Here is an 11510-nt window from a genome sequence, read left to right on the forward strand (position 1 = left end):
TCATGAAAACAATTCCGGCTCTTATGACTCTACAGGACAGAGTAGAGCTGCCAGTAGGGTTTCCAAGGAGCAGCTGGTGGGTTTGAGCTGCCAACCTTTTGGTTAGCAGCTGCAGCACTTAACCACTATGCTACTGGGGTTTCTGAGGGGACCATACAAAGGCATAAATACCAGGAGGCCTGGTTCATTGGAAGTTATCTTTGCAGAGGAGCTACCATACGCTTTAACAGGCATTTCACAAGGAAAAAACAAACTGATACCCAAATTGCGAAGAGGGCATGCAACATCGTTATTATTCAGAGAAATGCAAATGAAAACCAGCAGGGGATAACGCCGCACACCCACGAGTATGGCTAAAATTAAAAAGGCTGACAACACCAAATGTTGCTGAGGTTGCAGAACGGCTGAAATTCTCATACGTCGCTGGGGGTGAGACGGTAAACTGCCATAGAAAACTGTTCGGCAACGGCTAGTAAAGCCAAACCTGTGCTTATAACCCAACAATCCTACTCCTAGGTATATACCCAAGAGAAATGAGTACACCAAAAGACATGTGCATCGCACAACGTTCATCGAAGCCTTATTCACAAGAGCCAACATCCAGAAACAACACAAATGTCCAGAAACAGGAAAATTAATAAACCGCGGTATAGTCATACAATGGGATACCATGTAGCCATAAAAAAGAATGAGTTACCTACCAATATGTGCAACAACATGAATGAATCTCGCAGAACTTCTGTTCAGCAAATGCAAGTGTCATACTATATGATTCCAATTAAGTGCAATTTAGGAACAAGCAAGACTAATCCAGGGTGATAGAAGCCAAAATAGTGGTTGCCTCTGGTGGAAGTACCATCTGGTGTGGAGCACAAAGGAACTTGCTGCAATGCAGGAAAGTTCTCTATCTTGATCTAGGTGTTGGTTACGCAGGTGTATATAAACGTAAATTTTCATTAAGCTGGACCCTTAAGATTAGTACACTTTATGCACTTTACCACATGGTTGTTATACCTGCCTAAAAAGAGTCACAACGCATTTATTTATTTTTTATTGTGCTTTAAGGGGAGGTTTACAAATCAAGTCAGTCTCTCATACAAAAATTTATATACACCTTGCTATATACTCCTAGTTGCTCTCCCCTAATGAGACAGCACACTCTTTTTCCCTCCTCTATTTCTTTTCGAGTCCATTCGGCCGGCTCCTGACCCCCTCTGCCCTCTCATCTCCCCTCCAGATAGGAGCTGCCTACATAGTCTCATGTGACTACTTGATCCAAGAAGCTCACTCTTCACCAGTATCATTTTCTATCCCATAGGCCAGTCCAATCCCTGTCTGAAGAGTTGGCTTTGGGCATGGTTCCTGTCTTAGGCCAACAGAAGGTCTGGGGACCATGACCTCCGGGGGGTCCTTCTTATCTCAGCCAGAGCATTAAGTCTGGTCTTTTTATGAGAATTTGGGGTCTACATCCCACTGCTGTCCTGCTCTCTCAGGGGTTCTGTGTTGTGTTCCCTGTCAGGGCATCATTGGTGACACAAAACATATTTTGCAAACAAGTAGATTTCAGGGTCAGCTAAGGAGAGCCCAAAGTGAACCAGCTTCAAAAATACTTTCCTTGACCACAAGCTTTGGTAAAAGGTGCAGCATTACATCAGATACACCAGGGCATGCAGGTTATGTAATTTCTGAAAGTTTAGGCAAAATAATGAAACCCTGTAGTGATTGGAGAAACAATAAAAGCATGTTTAAGCGAAGTTGCTGATGTTACATTTCCTGATAGAAAAGATGTTTTCTTTTTCAAATTGTGGTAAGAAGTTACTTTTTTTCTGAACTGGCCTTCTCATCAAAGGGGTTGATTATCCCTGACCTAGAAAAAAGGCGCTCTTCAGATAGTTCTTTAAAAATATTGTTTTTCTCAGTCAAGCTTTTTTGGAAGGTGCTGAGTAAAAGGAGTGGGAGACTTGCCCAAGTTAAGGACCCAGCCGCAGACTCTCCACATCACCTAAGCTGGAGCGGGGCTACACCGCCTCCCGAAAACTGATGAGAGTACCCAAGAATTGGAAGTCACCTTACTTCCGGTTAGCGCTGTTCTGTGGCAGATGTGAGCAGGGCTACATGTCTTCTCAGAAAATAATTTGGGGTGTCTGCTCTAACGCACCCCAGCATGGGGGCCATTGCAGAGCAAGGGTACCAACATTTTAGTTTGGAAAATTGTTAAAGCAAGTGTAACTCCCTTACGGGGTTGCCAGATAAAATAGAAGATGCCTAGTTAAATCTGAATTTCAGATAAATGATGAATAATTTTTTTGGATAGGTATGGCCCATGCAATATTTGGGACATATTTATACCAAAAAACTATTTGTTACTTACCTGAAAGTCAGATTTATTGGGTGTCCTGTATTTATTTTTGTGGCTTTAGGTGAACCTTTACAGAGCAAATTAATTTCTCATTCAAAAATTTATACACAAAGTTTTTTGTAAGTTGGTTGCAATCCTGGGAGTCCTGTATTTTTATTTGCTAGATCTGGCAACCCTTTTCCTTTGGCTATAAAATTTTCTTGCCAATTTACTGTGTTGTGTTTCTGCTTGGAAGAATTGGACTTTCTACTGTGTGCTCCAAAATAATCAAGGATTGGGTCTAAAATGCACACCTTCTGCTACTCAGTGCGGTGATCCTCTGAGTGGGGACATTTCAGTGACTGTTGATAAAAACTGAGGACATAATGACTCCACTCTTACCTAGGATGAGCAAACAAACACACATAAGCCGGGTTGACCAGTTTATCAAGACTTTCCTCCTGGAGCTCCTCCTTGTGGCAGGAAGAGTAACTGCTCCTTCCATTTCATGGCCAGACCCACGCTTCCCATCTCCTGGTTTCCAGGAGCACCAGGTCACCACCTGCATCTCCTACCAATTCCCTATTGGAGCTAGAAATTGTCCTAGGACTCAGCACTTTTGTCTAAAATAGACAGCCCTACTTCAGGTATACCTCATTTTAGGGGGATAAGAACCCAAAGCCATAGCCGTCGAATAGATTCCAACTCACGGTGACCCTATGGAACAGAGTAGAACTGCCCCATAGGGTTTCCAAGGAGAGGTTGGTGGAGTTGAAACTGCCAGCCTTTTGGTTAGCAGCTGAGCTCTTAACTACTGCTCCACCAGGGCTCCTTAGGGAGACAGATTATATGAAGATACACCATTTCAAGGGTGTTTCTGCATAGACAGAGGGTATGATCTGCGATGGAATCTGAGGAGGTGTTGGCTCGCTTGCTGCTGGAGAGAAACCTTCTGCTTCTGAGGCAAGCGGATGTGCTGTGCTCCTGCATAAGCTGGAATGGTGTGGCCGAGCCTAGGGTAACCCCTGGAGATGAGAGAGGAGGCCAGGAGGTGTTGGAGTTTTTGAGTCCTAGCTGGAGGCAACAAAGCTCTGTGGCCTTGACTTGGAGGCCTGGGCATGGGGAGCATTCTGGGCAACATGGGGGATAAGGCACTGTGGGGCCTCTGGTAATCATGCTGTTACTGATTTAATTGTCTCCCTCCGAAGTGTGTGTCAGTTTGGCTAAGCCATGATTCTCAGTATTGTGTGGTTGTCTGCCATTTTGTGATCTGATATAATTTTCCTATGTGTATGTTTCCCAACCTCTATGATGTTAATGAGGCAAGACACAATCTACAGGATTAGGTTGTATCTTGAGCCCATCTCTTTTGAGATATAAAAGAGAGAAGGGAGCAGAGAGGAGAGGGACCTCAATACTACCAAGAAAGAAGTGCTGGAGTGGAATGCGTCCTTTGGGGTCCCTGGGCTGAGAAACTCCTAGACCCAAGGGAAGATTGATGAAAAGGACCTTTCCCCATAGTCAACAGAGAGAAAGCCTTTCCCTAGAGCTGGCACCCGAATTTGGACTTCTAGCCTCCTGAACTGTGAGAGAATAAATTTCGGTTTGTTAAAGCCATCCACTTATGGTATTTCTGTTATAGCAGCACTAGACAACTAAGACATGGAAGATATTTCACTGGTAGGTTGTTTGTGTTTTCTGAATTTTAAATGTCTAAGATGAGAGTGGCACAGTGGTTAAGCGTTCGGCTGCTAACCAAAAGGTTAACAGTTGGAATCCACTAGCTGCTCCTGGGAAACACTATAGGGCAGTTCTACTCTGTCCTCCAGGGTCACTATGAGTTGGAATCAACTCGATGGCAATGGGTATGGTATGGTATAAGATGAGACTAAGGAGCCCTGGTAGCTCAATGGTTAAGCACACAGCTGCTAACCGAAAGGTTGGCAGTTCAAACTCACCGGTGGCTCTGCAGGAGAAAAGACCTGTTGATCTGCTCCTGTAAAGATCACAGCCTAGGAAACCCTGTGGGGCAGTTCTACTTTGTCATATTGGGTCTCCATGTGTCAGAATTGACTTGATGGCACACAACAACAAGATGAGAGTGCATATTTGGAGGAAAGCTGTAGGTTACAGAAACCAATTCAGATTAACCAATCAGCCAACCAACCAGCCAACCAACCAACCAGCCAGCCAGCCAGCCAACCAGCCAGCCAGCCAGCCAGCCAGCCAGCCAGCCAGCCAGCCAGCCAGCCAGCCAGCCAGCCAGCCAGCCCACCTGTCTACCCACCCACCCTTTGCCATCAAGTTGATTCTGTCTGACTCATAGCAACCCTAGAGGACAGAGTAGACCTGCCCCATAGGGTTTCCAAGGTGTGCCTGGTGGGTTTGAACTGCAGATCTTTTGGTTAGCCGCCATAGCTCCTAACCACTGTGCAATCAGGGCTCCCCGTTCAGAGGACCTTCACCTAAAACAGGGGCATTATTTATAAGTATATTGAGGGCTTCTCGTTAACTATTGAGAGGCCCCAAGGGACTGGAACCTCAAGTGCTGGACTTCTAAGCCTGTGCTACATTTCTAGACCCAATAATACATTTCCTTATACAAAAAGTAATTTCTTTTAAAGTGTGGTAATTGTCACTAATCACATGTAGCTATTTCAGCTTTTAAAATTCATTTAGATAGAATTAAAAATTCAGTTCCTCAGTCTCACTAGTCACATTTCTTAGTGCTCAATAGCCACATGAGGCTAGTGGTGACTATACTGGACAGGACAGATACAGAACATTTCCGTCATCACAGAAAGTCCTATGGGACAGGGCTGGTCTAGATTATGTGTCTTATTGACAACAACTCTTCCTATTAAGTGTCTCCCTGATCCACAATAGTGGCCTTGACAGCTAGCAAATCAGATTTTCAAGTTGTTTGCCCCTGTTTTAAAGCATTCTGTGGCTGTCCAAGGCTCTTATGACAAAACTCCTCAATATGGCTGTTATGGATTGAATTATGTCCCCCCAAAATATGTATTGTAAATCCTAACCCCTATAATCCCTTTTAAGAATGGGTGTTCTTTGTTATGTTAGTGAGATGGTATTAGTGTAGGGTGTGTCTTAAGTCAATCTCTTTTGAGATATGAAAGAGATTAAACAAACAAGTGAGCAAGCCATAGGAAGATCATCAAGGAGCCAAGGAACAAGGACCTTCTCCCAGAGCCCACAGAGAGAGAAAGCCTTCCCCTAGAGCCTGCGCCCTGAACTCAGATTTCTAGCCTCCTAACCGGCGAGAAAATAAATTTCTGTTTGCTAAAGCCTCCCACTTGTGGTATTTCTGTTATGGCAGCACCAGATAAGTAAGGTAACGGCCTACAATGACCTACAGAGGTTCAGTGATAAACCCCCATTATGCTTATAATTAAGGGCTTTGTTGCACTTATCTTTCTGGGGATAAGATCACTCCATGTTAGTCTCTTACTTTTTTTTTTCCTGCATCCCAGATGTTTGTAAAAATGTCCTTGCGTTCTGACAGCACCAAGGTTCTAGGCACACTTGCTTTTTTCTTCCCTGCTCCAACATCAGAAACCCTGGTGGTGTAGCGGTCAAGAGCTATGGCTGCTAACCAAAAGGTTGGTAGTTCAAATCTACCAGGCGCTTCTTGGAAACTCTGTGGGCAGTTCATCTCTGTCCTATAGGGTTGCTATGAGTTGGAATCAACTCAAGGCCGTGGGATCCGTTGGCTCTGACATCAGCAGCCATCTATCCTCTGAGTTCGTTTCAGTGGAGAAGAATGTAATGGAAGATACCTGAACACTTACTTGGAGCACGCTGTAGACAGCTGGAGTGGGTGCAGTGACGCTAGTAACTGCTTGGCTGTGCGCTATTGACAGAAGGTACGTCCCTTTCTTCCTTTATCTCTTTCTTCCTCCTTTCCTCCCTCCTTCCCTCCTTTCTCGTCACACATATATACATTTCCCCCAAAATATTTCTTTTATTATATGTAATATCACACAAAAATATGCATTTAAATTACGGTGCTGCCCAGAGCTTTATGTTTTATCCATAGGGAACATCCTTACTCCATTTTGGGCTTCGGGAGTACTAGAATAATTTACAGATAGCCAGTGCATCCTTAGAGAAGTGTGGTCGTTGTGCTTTGCTGTTCTCTCTTTGTTGCTTCTTTCCTCTACCTTATCCCACAGCACACCTAGCCTATAACAGCCTCCACAGCATGCAGGTTCCAAAGGTGTTCCTGGTCAGCATATCAGATATTTATGGGCATAAGGTCCCCAGCATGCCAACTGGACTCCCTGCCTTGGAAACTTATTTTTATATTATTCCATTTATGAAGTCATAGTTTCTCTGCTACAGGAAGTGTCCTTGTTGCTCCTTTGGAGAAAACTTCAATAGTTTCATTTTATTTTACAGTTTTTACCAGGCTTCACCCACTTTTCAACATCGGAACATATTGTGTCTTTTGGTCTGTGCCCATTAGCCCTCTGGCCTCCTTTCATGGGATATAGTGTTTTGAGGGTACAGAGAATAAAAATTAACAGTTTAATTCCTCAGAAATTTCAGAGGCTAAAGTAAAAATCTAAATTGTTGAGAATTATTAGGTAAACCAAATCCTCATATCTATTTCCTTCTGGAAATAATTAAAAATCTAAATTGTTGAGAATTATTAGGTAAACCAAATCCTCATATCTATTTGCTTCTGGAAATAATTAAACCAAAGCTGGGACAAGGCTATCTTGGATCCTGAGGTTTTCCCGATAGACTCCAATCACTCAGTGGTTCTTGTTAGGTGCTTTCGAGTTGGTTCCTACTCATAGCGACTCTGTACACAACAGAATGAAACACTGCCCAGTCCTGCACCACCCTCACAATAATTGCTATGTTTGAGCCCATTGTTGCAACCGCTGTATCAATCCATCTCGTTGAGGGTCTTCCTCCTTTTCACTAATCCTTTACTTTACCTTCAAGGACTGGTCCTTCCTGATAATATGTCCAAAGTATGTGAGATGAAGTCTTGCCATCCTCGATTCCAAAGAACACTCAGGCTGTATTTCTTCCAAGACAGGTTAGTTTGTTCTTCTGGCAGTCCATGGTATATTCACTATTCTTCACCAACGCCATAATTCAAAGGCACCAGTTCTACTTCCGTCTTCCTTATTCACTGTTCAGCTTTTGCAGTATATGAGGCAACTGAAAACATCATGGCTTGGGGCAGGCACACTTTAGCCCTGAAAGTGACATCTTTGCTTTTTGACACTTTAAAGAAGTCTTTGCCCAGTACAACATGTCATTTGATTTCTTAACTGCTGCTTCCATGGGTGTTGATTGTGGATCCAAGTAAAATGAAATCCTTGACAACATCAATCTTTTCTGCCTTTATCATGACGTTGCTTATTGGTCCAGTTGTGAGGATTTTGTTTTCTTTATGGTGAGGTGTTATCCATTCTGAAGGCCGTGGTCTTTGATCTTCATCAGTAAGTGCTTCAAGTCCTCTTCACTTTCAGATAGCAAGGTAGTGTCCTCTAGATATCACAGGCTGTTACTGACTCTTCCTCCGATCCTGATGTTGCATTCTTCTTCATATAATCCAGCTTCTTAGATGATTTGCTCGGCATACAAACTGAATAAACCAAAAAATCCATTGCCATTGAGTGGATTCTGATTAATAGCAACCCTATCACTGACAGTGGTTGTACTTCAAGATGGATCTTGAAATGTTCTTTTTGATAATAAATGCGATGCCATTCCTCTTCAATTTTTCATTCCCAGCATAGTAGACCATATGATTGTCTGATTCAAAATGGCCAACACCAGTCCATTTCAGGTCACTAAGGCCTAGGATATTGATCTTTTTGCATTCTATTTCATTTTTGACAACTTCTAATTTTCCTAGATTCATACTTCATTCCATGTTCCGATTATTAACGGATGTTTGCAGCTATTTCTTCTCGTTTTGTTTGAGTCGTGCCACATCAGCAAAGGAAGGTCCTGAAAGCTTGACTTCATCCACGTCATTAAGGTTGATTCTACTTTTAGGAGGCAGCCCTTCGCAGTTGTATTTTGGCTGCCTTCCAACCTGAGGGGCTCACGTTCTGGTACTCTATCAGATAATGTTCCACGACTATTCATAAGGTTTTCACTGGCTAATTTTTTCAGAAGTAGACTGCCGGGTCCTTCTTCCTAGTCTGTCTTAGTCTGGAAGATATGCCGAAACCTGTCGGCCATGGGTGATCCTGCTAGTATTTGAAATACCAGTGCCATAGTGTGATGGTTAAGATTGTGTGTCAACTTGGCTGGGCCATGATTCTCAGTGTTTTGGCAGTTATATAATTTTGTGATCACTCCCTGTTGAGATCTGATATGTTATCACCCCTGTGATGGTATCTGCTGTGAGTAGCTAATCAGTTGAAAGGGAGTTTCCTCGGGCATGTGGCCTGCATCTGAATATAAGCAGATGTTCTGGCAAGGTTTAAGAGCTTTTGCTTGTTTTGAATCCTGCACCTGGCTCCTGTTCGTCTGACCTCTGGTTCTTGGGACTTGAGCTAGCAGCTTGCTTGGGGTCTTGCCTGCCAATCTTGGCATTTGTCAGTCTTCACATCCTGAGAGCAAGAGCCCTGCTCTCCGACCTGCCAATCTTGAGTTTGCCAGCCCCTGCTGCTACATCAAAGACCACAGCCTTCAGTATGGATTACACCTCAACATAAAGAAAACAAAAATCCTCACAACTGGACCAATGAGCAACATCATGATAAACAGAGAAAAGATTGAAGTTGTCAAGGATTTGATTTTACTTGAATCCACAATCAACACCCATGGAAGCAGCAGTCAAGAAATCAAAAGACGCGTTGCATTGGGCAAATCTGCTGCAAAGGACCTCTTCAAAGTGTTGAAGAGCAAAGATGTCACCCTGAAGACTAAGGTGTGCCTGACCCAAGCCATGGTATTTTTAATCGCCTTATATGCATGTGAAAGCTGGACAATGAATAAGGAAGACCGAAGAAGAGTTGACACCTTTGAATTGTGGTGTTGGCAAAGAGTATTGAATATACCATGGACTGCCAAAAGAACGAACAAATCTGTCTTAGAAGTACAACCAAAATGCTCCTTAGAAGCAAGGATGGTGAGACTGCATCTTACATACTTTGGACATGTTGTCAGGAGGGATCAGTCCCTGGAGAAGGACATCATGCTTGGCAGAGTACAGGGCCAGCGGAAAAGAGGAAGACCCTCAATGAGGTGGATTGACACAGTGGCTGCAACAATGAGCTGAAGCATAACAACGATTGTAAGGATGGCGCAGGACCGGGCAGTGTTTTGTTCTGTTGTGCGTAGGGTCGCTATGAGTTGGAGCCGACTCTACGGCACCTAACACAACAACAACAACAGCTGCTACGTCAATCAGGAGAAGCCTCTATTCTGATCCACGGACTCGGGATGTTCCAGCCTCTACAACCTCGTGAGCCGTTTCCTTGGTATAAATCTCTCTCTCTATATATTTATATGCTTTGCTGGTTTTGCTTCTTTAGAGAACCCAGCCTAGGACACACCTTACAGCATCACAGCAACAGGCAAGACGCCTTAGTATGGCAAACTGATTGACTTGTGGTGGAGTGGTCCTTGGGTGCATTCAAACAGCTGTTATGTTCCTTAGGTAACATCCCTGAATAAGAATTATTGCGGAAATGTATTCAAGATTGCTTAGGAAATCTCTCATCCAGAGAATTTATTTGAACCATTTCAATGTAAACATTACTTGTTTTCTTGGTCTACTAAAAGGAAGCATTACATAGATCCTGATGAATTACAACCCCTAGTACCATTACATTTAGGTATGTTTACTAGCAATTTTCCATACATTTTTGCTACCGGTTCAGAGTATTTTGCCTACTGTCAACCATAGAAAAAGTTGTTAGGTGCTGTTGAGTCATTTTCAACTCATAATGACTCCACATGACAGAGTAAAACTGCCCAATAGTGTTTTCTAGGCTGTAATCTTTACAGAAGCAGATTACCAGCTCTTTCACCCACAAAACTTCTGGGTGGGTTTGAACTGTCAACCTTCAAGGTTAGCAGCCAAGCACTTACTTAAATGTTGCACCACCAGGTCTCTTTTATAGAACAAGTAATAGGTAATAATTTTGTTAGTGCAAAACTCCAAACCAAACCAAACCCACTGCTTTCGAGTTGATTCTGACTTACAGCAACCCTGTAGGACAGAATAGAAATGTTAGTGCAAAAAGCTACTTTATTTTCATCCCACCTCCCCTGCCCTAGACTGAAATCTGTTTCTCTAATTTTACACTCTGTTGTGGTCAGCTTTCCAGGTACTATCTTTCTTCTTCTCCCGCCACAGAGAAGAAACACATCTTCACCTCAAAATGACTAAAGTCAAAATTTACTAATGAAAATTTCTTTCTATTTCATTAAGGCTCATCGGGTAAGAAAACCTCTGAAATAAAAGGAAATTTCCCAGTTTTATTATGTCATTTTTTTACACTCTTTTTATTTTTTTAAAGCATGTAAAACTTTCCAAAATTATTTTATGTGAAGCTCTCATGAAGAAAGGAAACAGTTGCTAAATTTTCGTGTTTCTAATCAGCTAATCTGTCAGTTTGTCTTACTGTGGTGGCTTGCCTGTTGCTGTGATGCTGGAAGCTTTGCCACTGGTATTTCAAATACCAGCAGGGTCACCCATGGAGGACAGGTTTCAGTGGAGCTTCCAGACTAAGACTGACAAGGAAGGACCTGGCAGTCTACTTCTGAAAAAATTAGCCAGTGAAAACCTTATGAATAGCATTGGAACATTATCTGATAGAGTGCCGGAACATGAGCCCCTCAGGTTGGAAAGCGCTCAGAATAAAACTGGGGAAGAGCTGCCTCCTAAAAGTAGAATCAACCTTAATGACGTGGATAGAGTCAAGATTTCAGGACCTTCCTTTGCTGATGTGGCATGACTCAAACAAAATGAGAAGAAATAGCTGCAGACATCCGTTAATAATTGGAATGTGGAATGTACGAAGTATGAATCTAGGAAAATTGGCAGTCATCAAAAATGAAGTGAAATGAGTAAAAATCAATATCCTAGGCACTAGTGAGCTGATATGGACTAGTATTGGCCATATGAATTAGACAAGCGTATCTTCTATTATGCCGGAAGTGACTTCAT

The sequence above is a fragment of the Elephas maximus genome, chromosome 12 (assembly GCF_024166365.1).
Source record: "Elephas maximus indicus isolate mEleMax1 chromosome 12, mEleMax1 primary haplotype, whole genome shotgun sequence".
Taxonomy (NCBI): domain Eukaryota; kingdom Metazoa; phylum Chordata; class Mammalia; order Proboscidea; family Elephantidae; genus Elephas; species Elephas maximus.